The sequence below is a fragment of the Pleurodeles waltl genome, chromosome 9 (assembly GCF_031143425.1).
Source record: "Pleurodeles waltl isolate 20211129_DDA chromosome 9, aPleWal1.hap1.20221129, whole genome shotgun sequence".
Classification (NCBI taxonomy): domain Eukaryota; kingdom Metazoa; phylum Chordata; class Amphibia; order Caudata; family Salamandridae; genus Pleurodeles; species Pleurodeles waltl.
This window is the reverse complement of record NC_090448.1, coordinates 269,747,162-269,762,170: the sequence shown is the minus strand read 5'-3', so window position 1 is coordinate 269,762,170 and position 15,009 is coordinate 269,747,162. Positions and strand designations below refer to the sequence as shown.

General features: G+C 41.9%; 1 protein-coding gene across 3 annotated transcripts in view; it reads left to right on the top strand.

Annotated features, from left to right (window-relative positions):
* The first annotated feature begins 2,660 nt into the window (after positions 1 to 2,660).
* ECM2 (extracellular matrix protein 2) overlaps positions 2,661 to 15,009 on the top strand; it is a 222,763-nt gene continuing 210,414 nt past the window's right edge. For 2 of the 3 annotated variants that reach the window (XM_069206684.1, XM_069206682.1), the window contains exon 1: positions 3,488 to 3,736. The gene's annotated coding sequence lies outside the window, so the exon portion shown is untranslated. Of the gene's footprint in view, positions 2,842 to 3,487; positions 3,737 to 15,009 lie in introns of those variants that run through there. The other variant, XM_069206683.1, reaches the window with a different exon arrangement.

The window sequence follows — 15,009 nt, the reverse complement described above, 5'->3', positions numbered from 1 at the left end:
CGAGTGAAGGAAGTGTGTCCGCTTAAGACAGAAGTGCTAGGGTAACCATGAGAATGAAGGATTACTTGTACTACATGGTGTGTGTACCGGGTAAAAATAATTGTGTTGCTCACTGTTTGTCTAGAACGCCTTCTTTGTTAGAAAAATGTGTGGAGGACAGGTGGCATGATTGTAAAGTGGCTTTAATATATGACTCTGGCAAACCGGCCATCAAGGAAGAGTGTTGGGAGAGGGAGATAGGAAAAGATACTGTGTCACAGTTAGTTTTGCAATATGTTTTAGGAGGTTGGCCTATAAAGGATCAGTTATCTGAATTGTGTAGTCATTTTTGGGAAGTTAGGTCTGAACTTTCAGTAGAGAGGAATATCATTGTTAGAGGAAAGAAGATTATGCCTCTTTGTGGCTTGGCTTGCAGGAAGCAATTTTGGAACTCTGCCATGAGGGGCATTTTGGTATTGTTAGAACCAATTCTGTTGTCAAGGACTTATTTTGGTGGCCGGAGATAGACAAAGCTACAGAGAGATTTGTTAGGGTTTGTGAAGTGTGTTCTGTGGCTGATAAGAGTCTGCATACCTTGAGACCGCCAATGGATCAGAAACTCTTGCCTAAGCAAACTTGGGAGTGTGTAGCACTGGATTAATTTGGTCCTGTAGGGGAGTTGCAAGAATATATAATTGTTTTGATGGATTTGTTCTCTAAGTGGCCAGTGGTTGATGGAGTGGAAAAGGCAGACACCGATACAGTTCTGGAATTTTTAGAGAGGATGTTCTGGTCGGAAGGAATTCCTGCATCCTTGTTTAGTGACAATGGATTTCAATTTGTTTCTAACACAGTTAAAATGTACTTTGAGAGAGTGGGTATAAGGCATAAGACTACTTCCTTGTATAATCCCAGTGGGAATGGTACATTGGAAATATTCAACAGAGTTATTAAGGGGGTTATTCAGAGTGCCATGAAGCAACGTTGTGACTGGCAAACTGCTGTACAGAAGGCAATCTGGGCATATAGGATTACAGAGAATCATAGCACAGGGTTGAGCCCCTTTGTGATAACGAGGGGACGGAAACCAAAATGCAAATTTAGTTCTGCATGGTTGATGAATACTGAAGTGGAACAATGGTTGCCTGACTTGGTAAGGTGTAGTTTAAGAAAACACGAAGGAAAACTAAAGCATATTATGATAGAGCACATGGTGTTAAACCTGTGAGTATTGAAGTGGGAGACTGGGTTTGGGTAAAACAACCTTATAAAGTAAAGAAAGGGGAGAGACAATATTTTGACCCAGAACAAGTGATAGAAGTTTTGCATAATGCAGTTAAACTTGGAAATGGTAAAGTATGGAATGTTAAACGCGTTGCTTTGCATTCAAATGAACAGGAGAAGGAAGGCTTTGAAGTAAAAACTAAAGAGATAAGAGATAATGGAAGGGAGGAAGACCTCAGATTGGTTGGAAGATGATGAAGAAGTGGAAGTGGTGGAAAGGAATGAGAGGAGTGAGACAACAAGTATTAATTATGAGGATAGTGTAAGTGAAGAAAATGTAAGAGGAAAGGGACAGGAACCTGTTGATGAGTATTTAAATGATAGGAAAAGGAAAGTAGTACCTCCGAGTTGGTTGAAGGATTTTGTTGTGGGGTACACCTCAGAAATTCAAGGTCCAGTTTATTCACTTATACCTATGTACGTAGTTGTATGTTTTGTTTAAAAAAAATTAAAAAACAGGAAAAGAAGGAAATGTCATTTTTATTTCTACAAAGGCGATGTAAGTTTTTGAGCGTTTATTAAGGGGGGAAATGTGCTGGTTATTATTAATATTGTCTGTTTCTTTATTCTTATTATTGTTGTTTTATATTATAGCTGTTAAGTTTATCCTTGGTTCTGTAAGGGAATATTGATTTTATTGTTAATTAAAAGGGGAGGATTTGTTGTGTGTTGCTTATGTCATTGGCATGACATAATGAGGCTCCAAGTTCCAAGGATAGCGAGGCTCGACTGGGAGGCGGTTGGGACTCTCGGTGTCTGAGGAGCGTGGTGCCTTGTTTCCTGTATTGATGCAACTTATTAAATAAGAATCCACATGTAATTACCGTCTGGTATCTGTTTGTGGAATTAACATACCGCAATAACATTTGGAATTTTAAGGATTGCTTCGAAATCCGCATCCCACACAAAAGACGAGACTTTCACCAATATGCCTCAGCTCTAGCTTATAGCAGGCCGCTAAATAAGTTCAGTGTCAAGAGGCTTGTCATGTTGTGTGAGCATGTCACTCCTTGAGTTAATGTGAGATAATACGTCTTCCTGCAACTTACATTGGGGGAGTGAAAGTATTTAATAGACACGGGTGTGGCATCTGCAGAGGCGGGGCAAGGCAAGCTATGGTACTTTAAATTCAAGTGCATCCTAGGCTGTTACTGCAGCCTTTATGGGTTCTAACAAACGGAGGCAGAGTACCTGGCGCCTAGGCCCAGATAAAGTTAGGCTACCTCCATGGCTCTGTAATGGAACTGATTCAAAACCAAAGGTTATTTTTTGGTAGTTACACATTGAACTCATGCACACTAGTAATTATGGTATAAAAAAATTGCTGACACCCACAGCCATTTTGCTTGCGACTTCCCAACCTATAAGGCTTTAAACAGCAATCATATAGGAGAACCACTCCAGTAGCATATGCAGCTTTGAACGGCACACACATCACCCCCTCTGCTAAGAGCATCTATCATCACCGAAGCTAAGCAGACAGAAAGTCTAAGAAACTCCCCCAAGGAGTGAACAAAAAAAACAAGCACAGCAGGAAGAAGCTGCCTTCGCTCTCTCAGTCGCCAGACCAGACTTGTGGTAAAGTACCAAGCCCTTACCCCCGCTCCCCACCTCACTGCTTTTTATGTTGTGGTTTGCTTCTAATGTGCAGGGCAGATGATGTTTATGCTTTGCTTGGAGTCCTGTTTCACTATGAGCTGTGTCCACAGGGGGGATGCAATGGATTTTTTTCAATCTTTCCAAGCAGATATGGCGCTTTGGCATACCACCCATTCTCAACCGATTATAGTGCTTCAGCATGAATAAGGCTAAATTTATTTTTCTACTTAAAATTGGTCGTTTAATACTGCTTCCCCAGTCTATCTTTTCTGCCTTCAACAGAAGAGGTGGTTGGAAATCAAATACATTTGACTGAGAAACCCTTGATCACAGACTGTCGCACTCTCAATTCACATGGTACGCGTGGACATCTGCCCCAAAGGAGTCAGTAAACCTGGAGTGAAAACATGCCACCGGGACATAACTGTTCGGGCAGGGCTCCGAACCAAATGAACCGCAAATGTTTTGACGTCCCTTTAAACGAAGATTCGTGTTTCCCTATTTTTTTTCAGTGACTTGTGCAAAGCAGATTTTATAGCGAGAAATTTCCCAGCTGCGCCTTGTCAGCCAAAGGGCCTGCCAGCATTGCAGAGCTTTGTGTGTTTTTTTTCCCCGACGCTTTTGCTTTCAGCGCTCTGTGTCTGCTTGCTGTGCTGATACTGTCTTGGTTGCTCGATTCAGCCCCGCACAGTGCTCTTCCTGCCCCCAGGGGACAGATCTGCTTCCAGCCTTCTCCTGGGACTGCGGTAACGTGCTGGGACATCCCAGGCTCCCTACTCCCGTTCTCGTAATATCACTTGATCCTTTTTCAATTTGCAACTGGCGGCTCAATGACCATCAAGCAGAACACGCTACACTTAGGTTAGAGTCCCAGGTAAAACAAAATACTTTATATTTTTAGCTTCTGCTTCAGCATGGGTCTTGGAGCTGCAGTGACGCGAAAGTTGTGTTGCATGGTTGTGTGGCAAGGGCTTCGCGTCTGGTTTCATGCGAAATATTTGTGAAGTGAAAAATGACTGCTCTGCTTTTGAAATGCGAGTTTGAACTAACTTGCCACGAGTTAGAGGATTCGGTCATGTGGAAATGGGGCTGTGTTTTGGCCCGTCATCAACTCCCCGAAACACCTTCTGTGTCTGGACGCGACCTCTGACGAGATGGAATCTGAGAGCGAGGGGAACACCAGTGGATTTATAAAATGAGACCATAAATGGCTCATTTCTGTTCTTCTGTAGCCGAATGGAAAGACATAAACTAAAAAAAACGTCAGTATTGTGTGTAGTTTTGTAAGCATGTGTAGTTTGGGACATTACGTAAACCACATGGTTGCATGAAAGAAGCTGCAGACTGAGGCTTAGAGATGACATGGCATGTCAGAGCTATTGCAATTGAATGGGATTTTGCCCAAATAGTGTTTCCCCTCCTAAAAGGGGAGGATGTCTGGAGATTTCAAGTTGGGCGGTGTATGCTCCGACCAATCCTGTTTGGAAATCAATCAAAAATATATTTTTTGCATTGCAGTGGTCACATTTTCATGTTACACGCTGGACAATGTTGAAGTACAAACCCAAGAGAAAGTGGGTATGATGCAGAGCAACATAGAGGAAAAGGACCTGTAGGCTTGCAGGGGGTCCGAGAACTGAGCCATGGCCGTGTTGGGGATGTAATACCTATTATCAATTGGATTTCAAGGGGCGTGCACCACGATTTAGAACATCCACTTCTCCAAGAGGCTGACCACATAAAGTAATTGTGCTGTTTCTTTGTAAAAAAAAGCCTTCCCATGCCATTCGGAAGGATTTTTTTTGCTGCCACTTCCTCGTTTCCCCATGGCAATCAATGAGTTGGAGGCCTTTTACTCAGAATAAATCTGGACATTGATGTTTAGGCTCTCCAGGCGTGTTTGGTTAATTACCATCATTAATTCACAAAGGTTTACAAAGATGTGCTCATCTAATGAATGCATACAACAAGCTACTGATGCATCAGGCTATACAATTGGATCGTATTTCTTGTGAGAGTGACTCAACTTTTTTCCTTCAAAAGGCTTGTGCATGATTACGCAGGGATGCTTCAACCACAGTGTCTGAACAATATATGCAGCCCATCGTTTGTATTTATATAATTTACTGAATTGGCCATTATCGACACACGGGCTCTTTTCTTCCTGAGGTGACCCACTGAGATCTGATAGGCCACCAATTCCAGCCGTAATTTATTACCACACATTTTCTGTCCTCCTCTCTCCCGCTAGGATCCTTGTCCTTCCCTCCTTTCCCATCACCAATTAACAGTGTATAAGCAGAAGCGACCAGAAACACAATTTAGGCTGCGGGCTACTTTTTTAATTGTGCTCATCTTTAATAATGGGAAGTATTCCTTCACTTTCATCCTCCAGCAGAAAGGCCAGTATTTTTTAGACCTGCCCCTAACAACAAAGCCCAATTATGCTTCATCCCTTGCTTTCCAGACCAGGGATACATATTGGAAGTAAGGCTGCCTCTTTCTTTAGGTGTGGCGATAGCCACGACCTTTTGATTTTACTAAACTTCTATGCATAATATACTTAGTTGTAGGGGCTTTCAGCAAATCCTCTTTATTCATTGATATGTTGTTGTGCCATTCACATTTTTATTTCGCCCATTACAGTGTATAGAATATGACAATGGGCCGCCCATTTAAGTCATTGCCTAACTTCAATTCTTCCCTTTTACAAGGAGCACATGCGCACACAAAATGACAGGGACTACTATGGCAAGGTGTGCTTTTCGAAACCAGCTCAATATTTTTGCTTTCAGTTAATGTTTTTATGTTGATGAATGCCCGGCAATTTCCTCAAGGATAAAGTTTTGCAAAAATCATGACAGAACAATCATTGACAAAACTAAAGGTTGGTTGCGTACACCAGACCGGTTGGCTTTGCCAATGCTTGTTTGACTCTATACCTGTGACACTGGAAGCCACCTGTCTTATTTTTAAAAATTCTTTGGAGGTTTGCATAAACTATTGTTGCTATTACATGGCAATCATAAATGGCATTATGGCTGAATGCTGTTTCATTAAAAAAAATGGCCATGCACAATTGCCGTCTTTATATTCGTTTACATTTTAAATGTGCGACCCTAGGATAATAGTTTTATAAGTGTTTTACTGTCAGAAGAGTATTGCCTATTGAAGGAGAACTAAAAGCCCAGGATTGGACAGTATTTGGGGAACTGAAGGGGATTTAGGTTTTGATGCACTTCAAAGCTTTCTTGAATGGAGTGGGCTCCCAGGCGCAGTAACCCCAATGACTGGCATCCGGGTTTAGAGTTTCTGAACCAAGCGATCCGCAGGAATGTTTTGTTTTTTAACCGGAGGTGCTTTTTGTATGGGGGCAGATGAGAATGTGTCACTTACAAAGAGGAACTTTGATTGTTGGAGGCACGATGTGTGGTGCTCAACCTTTAGTATTCAGTACTTCCTAGCACCAGAAGCCAAGATAAGGTGTGCATGATAGGCATGAGGGGTTGCAGGTGCTAAATGAGGTAGTCTAGTACTCTGCCGGATGGAGCCTATGTCGCTATAGTTACACTTTGATGCCACCAATGATGTAGTGATTCTTATATGGAAGGGGAAATCTATCAGAGAAGCGTCCTCTGAATTTTAATATCCAGGAGTATATGCTGATATATGAGTTTACTTAGGTAATAAAGAATGCCTGATCAAACTGACGTGGGGGAGGGTATAGTGGAGGTTCGAAGCCAGGTTCTTTACTCAATGCCAGACTTGCGTTTCTGACGATGTATCACTCGAGCCAGACGTTGTGCGTTCACACAGTGACCTCATAAAGGCAGGCCTTAATGTTCAAGATGTTACATCTTGTTTCCATCCAGCTGGACCAGGAACTAGGTGTTTTTAATTTCTGTACAAAGAAAAAACTGCATTTGCCTATCTAAGAGGCTAGGAAGGGGATCTGTACATTAACCAGCAAAAGAGAGCCTTGAGGGCCACTATAGTTGTGGTGTGAAGGGCGGTAGATATATGGAGAGATGTCAACCGCTACGGACAATTAGCTAGAAAGGTGGCCCTGAAAAAAACATGGCCTTTCAGGATCATGTGATGCAACTGATTCAGTAATGCACTTTAGTCGATAAAGCTGAATCTTGGATCGCATGGGTGTCTTGGACAGAGGTCATTCTAATTGGTTCTTTATACTGACAAGTGGCATTGTGGATAGTTGCCTACCACAAGCTCTTAGTTTGTTTTGGCAGGAGGAGTCTGGTCATGGTGAGAATTTTAAACATTTTGGGTCGGCTTAGATTGTTGGTTGAACCTGAGCTGTGGTAGCTAGTGTTAATAGTCTTGTTGTGATTGTCTGTCAGTTGAAGGATGAAAGACTGGCTGCAGGGATTTGAATGGTGAACTGGCAAGAGAAGGATTCATCTCCTGGGTCCTGTGGATAATGGAATGTCTTGGGTCTATGATAGATGACTTAGGCTGAAACCTCATTGGCATGGGAGAAGGAAAATATGATTCTCTTGAAGCAGTCTGCCGTGGCTTGAGAGAGTGAGGAAAATAGGGACAAAGTTGTGTGCTTAACTGTAGTGGCACAAGGGGCGGTGCAATTTTCTTTATTTGAAGGATAGGGTCATGGATGGTGTAATGGTTGTGATCATAACCATTCTCTGATTGAGGCCTTCCAGACTGTTTTGGCTACTGAAGAGTAGTTTTGGTACCAGTTTTGAAGCCTGATGCTTTGCTCTCAGACCTTAGAGTGAATTGAAGGGAAATTTGAGGGGCAAATTTGGTTGACACCAACCTAGTTGATGCCTTTTAAGTGCCAGAATTCAAAGGTACGACATAGTTATCATACTATAGAAGTCCTCTGTTAATATAATCGAATGAAGGGTGTCAATATCTTAGGAGCAATCTTTTTTATGGTTGGCTGAGTCTATAACAGTAGGATGAAGTGGTTTGCGGGTGGCAGTGACAAAGAAGAGTATGGATCATAGGTCAATCCAGAATTGATGTGGGTCAAAGTCAAGGCGAAGGGAGTGACCATCTTTGTTCAAGGGTTTTGTCTTTAAATTTGAAAGGATAACTTAGACAGCTGAGCAATCCAGGGGCTAGTGAGGTTTTGTGCCTTTTTCTAGAATGGCAGTGGGGAAGACAGTTTTGAAATATCCCACCAGGTCAATCGGACACAGCAACTGTTGTGCTGCTGCTCCTCCTGTATAAGTCAGCTAACTGTGAGCCTGGTCAGAATTGACATTTCATTACTTGCAGGTACAGACTTATGCTGCTTCTATTGTTGGGGGGATTCATGTGGGTTAGAAGTTCATGTTTTCAGCCTAAAAGGGCATTGGTAACCAATGCCTCTCACAAGATGGTCAATGTGAGTGCTTTAAAATTGTAGCAGGATATAGCTGCACTCCCCTGGGAGAGAGTGGCATTATCTTGTAAGACAAATTTCGCAGATGTACTTAAAACTTCTTAAACTTCGCCTTGCCTCTTTCGGCACCCTTTTTCTAATTTATTTTATTTTTGTCATGACTGAATTTCTCATAAAAAACCTCAGAGTCAGTGAAGATGACTGTTAAAGGGAGTGTCTTCTATTGGTAGTTCTGCACGGTTCATCAGGACTTTCTGAGACTTCATATGCTCAGTTACTTGAGATAATATGCTGGAACTAGTTTGTTTGTTCTTATGTGTGCCAGATTCAGAATCATAACTCAAAAACATGTTATCATCCTTCTCCTGTGTCAAACAAATGATTTGTATTATTTTAGCCCTTCATCCAAAGTACAGCAGAGGACTGGATAAAAGGAGCTGGTAGAATTTTTAAGTAATTATAAGAAACAAACTTGAAACTTGATGAATACATTGAATTCCTATCAGAGCAGCAATGGCTTCAATTAAGGACTGATGGGGTTGCAAATATGTTGTGTACACTTTCTGTATAGGCCCCTGCCTGTGTGGAGCGTTCAAGAAAACTATTTCAGAATCCTGTAGCCACCACATGGTGTGAGATACAGACTTAGGCAGCACCCTTTCCTGTGATAACAAGTGAGATAAGGCGTAGATTAACGCCTGTTGTACATTATAACGATATTGCAATTCACTGAGGATTTCCATACCCTTGTAGTGTAACACGGGCAAAGGCTGCACTCCTGTATAAGGTATGGAACTCCTTGGTGACCTGCAATATTCTTATCATGTACGCCAGTGAGTACTTTAATCCATATAATACATGGTAACACTATGACCTTTCCCACAAACCACTTAAAACCTTGGTGCATAGCTCTTTCATATGAAAGAGCGAGCATATATTGGAAACATGCAGAGTACAAATAAAATCACTAGTGCAAAGTTAAACACAAACAAAACCTGTTAGATATTTGCCGCAAACAGATATTAGAAATAGTTCAATAAAAGTCAGTTGAAATAAAATAGCTACAGTAGCTTGGAATGTGTAGAAACAATATTTTGTAAGCATATTTTCTTTGCTTGCCATTGTAAAATAAAGCAAACCAAAGAAAAGTAACTTTCATTTTAGTTGCTTTAAACAGCTGCTTCACTTATACTCCGTGGCCTGATTTGCATTTCATATCCGCTGCTGGCTCTGGCAGCAGTCATTGTGGCTTCAGAACAAGACTGTAATAACTTATACTAGTCAAGTTCTGACATCTTTTCTTTATAAAGGTGATTGGGTGTGTCACAGTTGGCCAATTATAAACAAATTAGAGACAGGCAAATATACAGGATTACAGAATCCCATGAATTATAAATCGATATTTACACTTTCAGGGGTGCAGTTCCATATATCAAGGGTATCAGTTAGGGGTCAACAGGAGATGTCACTGTCCCTTTATCTAAAATACTAGGCCTTTAAAATTTTTAGTGAAATACCTGGGCCCGTACTAAAGGCTAGGGGTGGGTGAAAAATTCTGCTCGGCTGGCGGAGTTCATGCTGTTTTGCTAACTATGTGCTCTGCTTGGAGTGTGGAGTTTTGGTAAAACTCCACCAACTGCTATGTGGTGGAGTTTTTTCTCGCTTGCAGCTTGCCAATGTTAAGTTGGCGAGCGTGTGTGAGAATTTGCGTCCCCTAGTGTGATTTTTGGGTGCTAAAATGCTCCTGGCAAGATTTTTTAATGTGGACGGGTGCAGCAGCTCAAGACTGTTGTGCACCGCCTGGTACTGTTTGCACTGATTTTACAGTGCAGGACAAGCTATAGGTGCTAAAAATCAGTGTGAGCTGCACAACATTCCCAAATTCTGCCTGCTTATGGAACTCAAAGGAATTTTGCAGAGTTTTTATGTAACTCAGCGGAATTCCGCAGAGTGAAACTCCGTGAGTTCCGCCCATGCCTGCTAAAGACAGGGCACAATGTCCCTGTTTATGCCACCGCTAATGTCAGCAGTGTTAGCTAACACATCCACCACTCATCTATCCTTTTTTGGGGTCGAGCACGCAAATGCTCTGTCCCTGTTTTAATCTCTCTGTGGTATTTTAACCACGCCCATGTCTCACCCATCACTTTTTGTTGGTTCGTGGGCTTGCTTTTAAAATTAGCTTCATTTCATTAGTGAAAGGCATGCGTACGTCATGTCTTTTCCGGTGTTTGGCCCTCCTCGAGCAACTACTGAAAACATACAAGGCTCCATGTTTTTCTCTTTCTTTTGTAGGCAGTTCGATCTCACTGGGCAGTAATTGAGCGCTTTTCATGACTACCAGTTCAATTCTATTGTTTATCTTAGTGCTCCTTCACGAATTCAAGGTTTTATACAGCACAATGGTGCTTTGTTTTATTTTTTTATTACTATGGGAAGGCGAAACCAGAGCAAACTTTTTGTTCTGATTATTAACTTTAACACCCATGGCTTGGCGCTTTAAATTGAGTCCCTTATGTGAAACTGTATTACTTTTCATTTTCAGTTTATGTGGCAAGAAAAGTCTGGTTAGGAGTTTACAACGCTAAAGCTCTAACTCGAGCAAACACGAGACCCATTGCATTGCAAATGCTTGTCATTCATTGAGTTCTCTAGGCTTATTTTGACACAGTGGCCCACCCAGGCCTTTTTGTTAGACTCTCCTCAATTGGAACCAATACACAACACCTGACTGGTTCTTTCTTTATTGGGTGCACACAGGGTTAGTGTGACTTTTACAATTAATGCACTGACATCAGGGCAGCCACAAACCTGCGCCTGCCCTGGGGGCAGCTCATTCAGTGGAATATGAAGCAGCTACTTGAAAGCTGCTCAATGTTTCGCAGTTCAGACAGCAGTCATCTGCACTTTATAGAGGGGATAGAGATCTCTTACAGGTGGGTCCACACCTGCAGGAGGATGTCTAGGGGGTTCATGGGACCCCCTTATCCATCACCAGAGGGCTGCCTTAAAGAGATACACTGACTTTGCCTCACCCTTTTGTGGCACACTGTCAGTTCCCCTTCTAAGTGCTTGCTTGCCTCTGTGCCTGCATTCAGAAGATGGCACAAGGACAAAGACAAAGTGATTCCCTCATTTTCATGGGGCTACTCTCCATGAAAATGAGGGAACATCCTTTCAAGACAATGCTGGTGCTGCAACAAGCTCTTTCAAATTTACAGAAGGGGTCGTACAGGTAACTGAAGTCCCTTTTGTAATACCATACTGCCCCTAGGGGTACCCAAAGTGAAAGCACATGCCTGTTGCACTCCCGGGGCACTGTGTATAATAAAGCCCCTGGTCTAAAATCAGATATTATTTGGAATGAACCAATCAGGCATCAGATAAATAGAATTCTATGTATCTCTCTTTTGGCAGTTGCTACATGTTATTTCACAATTCAACCATTAAGCAGTCTGGGGTTTGGACCAAGGACGGGAATCGCTGTTCCCACCTACATGTTATGAAAATACCTATAGGTAGTCCTGGAGCTGACATAGAAGTGATGTCAGAGAAAGAAACATAACTGATATTTCTTTTTTGTTCACAAATGGAGTTCACAAAGTTAATTCCAAACTCCCCATAACCCATGCCACACTACAAGAATACACCGGACACTAGTCACCATGACTAGCTAGATAAAATAATGGGATGGGGAGGGAGAGGTTGCACAGAGACCACCCTGGTCCCTCCCCTGTAAATGTAGCAACCCTGACACAATAAGAATGTATCCTGTCACCTTGTTATATCCTCCATTAATAACTGTCTCTGGAGTCTATGGCTTCTAGACAATATATTTGGATACGTTTATTTTAGAGTGCATCATTTTACCCAATTGATTTAAGACTTACTTTCGGCAGAAGTCTGAAATCCAATTGGTCAGTGTGAGGTAATTTGGCTTGTTAGCTTTCCCAATAACTCAGGGGTTGTTTGTAAACCCTGATAGTTCGGTAAAATGATACCAGCACCTCCCTTAGCATCTTATGCTCCATGCTGCATGAACCAATCAGTTGTCCACTCCCTGTGCTTCTTTACAGTACTACTTAGTCCCTTCCCCATCTTTATTCAGTCTTCCCTGCACAACGCCTCCTCGGCTGGGCTTATTCCTATCCTCACAGTGGTCAGCTCTTTGTGCTACCATCTGACCCTTTGCATCCTCTGAGTAGCAAGCCCAAAAGCATATCCTGTTTGATAACATGTTTCTTTAAACTTTTGAACCCCTCTCTGGTACCTACCCATCCTACATAAAGTCTTCATGGCTCCCCATATAAAGAAACTCATGATGGATCTTTCATCTTCTCAGTATTACCACCCACCCTTCTTGCTCCCCAAATAACCTGAATCTTTCAAACGATTTGTTTAAAACAAACAAACTCTAATTTCTGCTTATGGTATCTACTTATTCCATTTCCCATGCCATCTAGGTTCTGACTCACTCTGCTGATACAGTGATAATCCATGCTGCTAACTTCAGCACTGTTACCCACTACATCCACCACTCTTCTATCCCTTTCATTCATCAAGTCCCCTAAGTTTCCTTTGACACAGTGGACCACCCAGACCTTCATGTTAGACTCTCCTCACTTGGAACCAATATTCAACATTTGACTAGTACTTTCTCTACTTAACTGTTCACTCCTTGTATAATATTGCCCTTTCCTTATCCCATCTCTTCTCCGACCTGCAGAAATCACCCAAAGCTCTGTCCTGGCCACCATCCTCTTATAAAACGAGGTGACAAAAAATTCTCAGCTTAGTATTCAGGGAAGTCTGGGGCATGTTATCACCACTTCTCTCACATTTTCAGCTGCTACAGACCTAGCAAAATATTGCATCTGTTCTTAACCTATTCTTATTCTACGTCGTCCCCTTCATCTCCTTCATCCCCTATTTCACAACCGCCCTTCAATGCCACCTCCTTCAATTGACAACCAATACACTACCCCACATTCCTAAATGCCCAATCTCTGTTTCGTATCTGAAATCTATACATATCTAAATAATTTTACATCTCTAGGTTTCTCACAGGTGTATTCCATCCATATCTTCACTATTCATTAACACGAAGACTCTTGTAAGACTCAATTCTTTCAACAGTGATTTTCAGCTTGTTCACAGAGGTCCTGGGAGACCGTAAGGCTGAAAAGAGTGTGAGTATTCATCAATAATTGGATAAAACTCAGCTCAACCTCATGTTACATCTGACTACAGCAAGGCCTAGAAAAACGGACTTGCTGCCATCTAGGCCTATCTCAAACTGAGGCTAAGGAGTTTATTTAGAGTTTGCCAGAAGTGGGGAGTCTGGCAAAAATCATTTCGCAGGAGTGTATACATAATTATGCACAGTAAACTCTGTATAACCTCCTATATTCATGTCGTCATTGTTACCAAGGACATCAAGTATTGAAAAACTAGACACAATGTGGCTGTTCCTATACCTCTAGTTAACAACAGCATGAAATCCATGGATTCGACAATTAAATCAACACTAGTTTAATAACATTTTGCATAAGCCCTTGACAGCCTGGTTTCTAGTGAGCCTGTTCTTCTGAGCAAAGCTGTTTGCACCCGAAGACGAATTCAAAATAGCCATTTCACTGGTCACATCTATCTCGATAGTGGCAATGCTCTACTTGCTAATTACCTTCATATCCATATTATTATGCAACAGAACAATTCCAACACTCAGAGTAAGTACATCTTCTGCCAATCCACAATAAATTCAATACCTGCTGCATCATTTGCAAGGGATTATAACCACCTGGTAACTAAGACCAAGTCACCCATTCGGCTTAAGAAGATGCAAAGCTACAGACTCAAATAGAGATAATGAAAAGACCAGGGGCCAGATGTACGAAAGCTTTTTCCCATAGTCACAGAATGGGTAAAATCCTTTCGTACATCTGGCCCCAGATGTCATACCTTCACAAGTTATGCATGGAGGATGTGTAACTTTATCTTAGCCTGTCATACATAACCTTTGGTCCTTTCCAGGAAGGAGCTCAAATTCCTGCTCTTAAAGCAACACCTCATCACGGTCTAACCATTTTGAAACAAGATGTATCCCTCACTGGCATTCACCCTGCTTCCAGCCGCACCCATCCCATGGCTTTCTCACCCAAATCTTCCTGCACCCACAGCCTGGATACACCTGTAGCTATCTGCTTACCCTACCTTTTTATGGTCATTTGATGCACTCCACTAATGTACAATGTTTTTGTGCTTTGAAGGTCGGTTTAAGCTCCACAAGTTCCCTTTCACACATAAATAGAATACCCTACATTTCCCATACATGTAACCCACCCAACAGCCATGCCATGATGCTATGTTTAAAGTACTATACACAGCACTTCGTGTCGTAGTATTATTTGTGCACAAACAAACAAATACACGTAGTATGGTGGTGCAAGACAGAGTGTGTTGCCACCAATTTACATTTGAAAATGTTGGAAATACGGAAATTGTGCATGACTCACCCACCCTAAAAAACAAGCCCACGAACACTGCACTTTGCCAAATATATACTTTCGTTAGGAGGTGCAAGTTTAGAGACACAGAACCACCTGAGAGACGGACTCATAAAAATCTGCTTCACCACTACATACACAACCACTAGCAGTGGAGATTTGACCATTCAAGCCCAGACATCCAACTGGACCTGTTTCTCCTTAAGCTTACATTTTTGCAGCTGCGTGTTTTGACATTTCAGACGTTGTACTTCCAAAAGTTGTTTTATT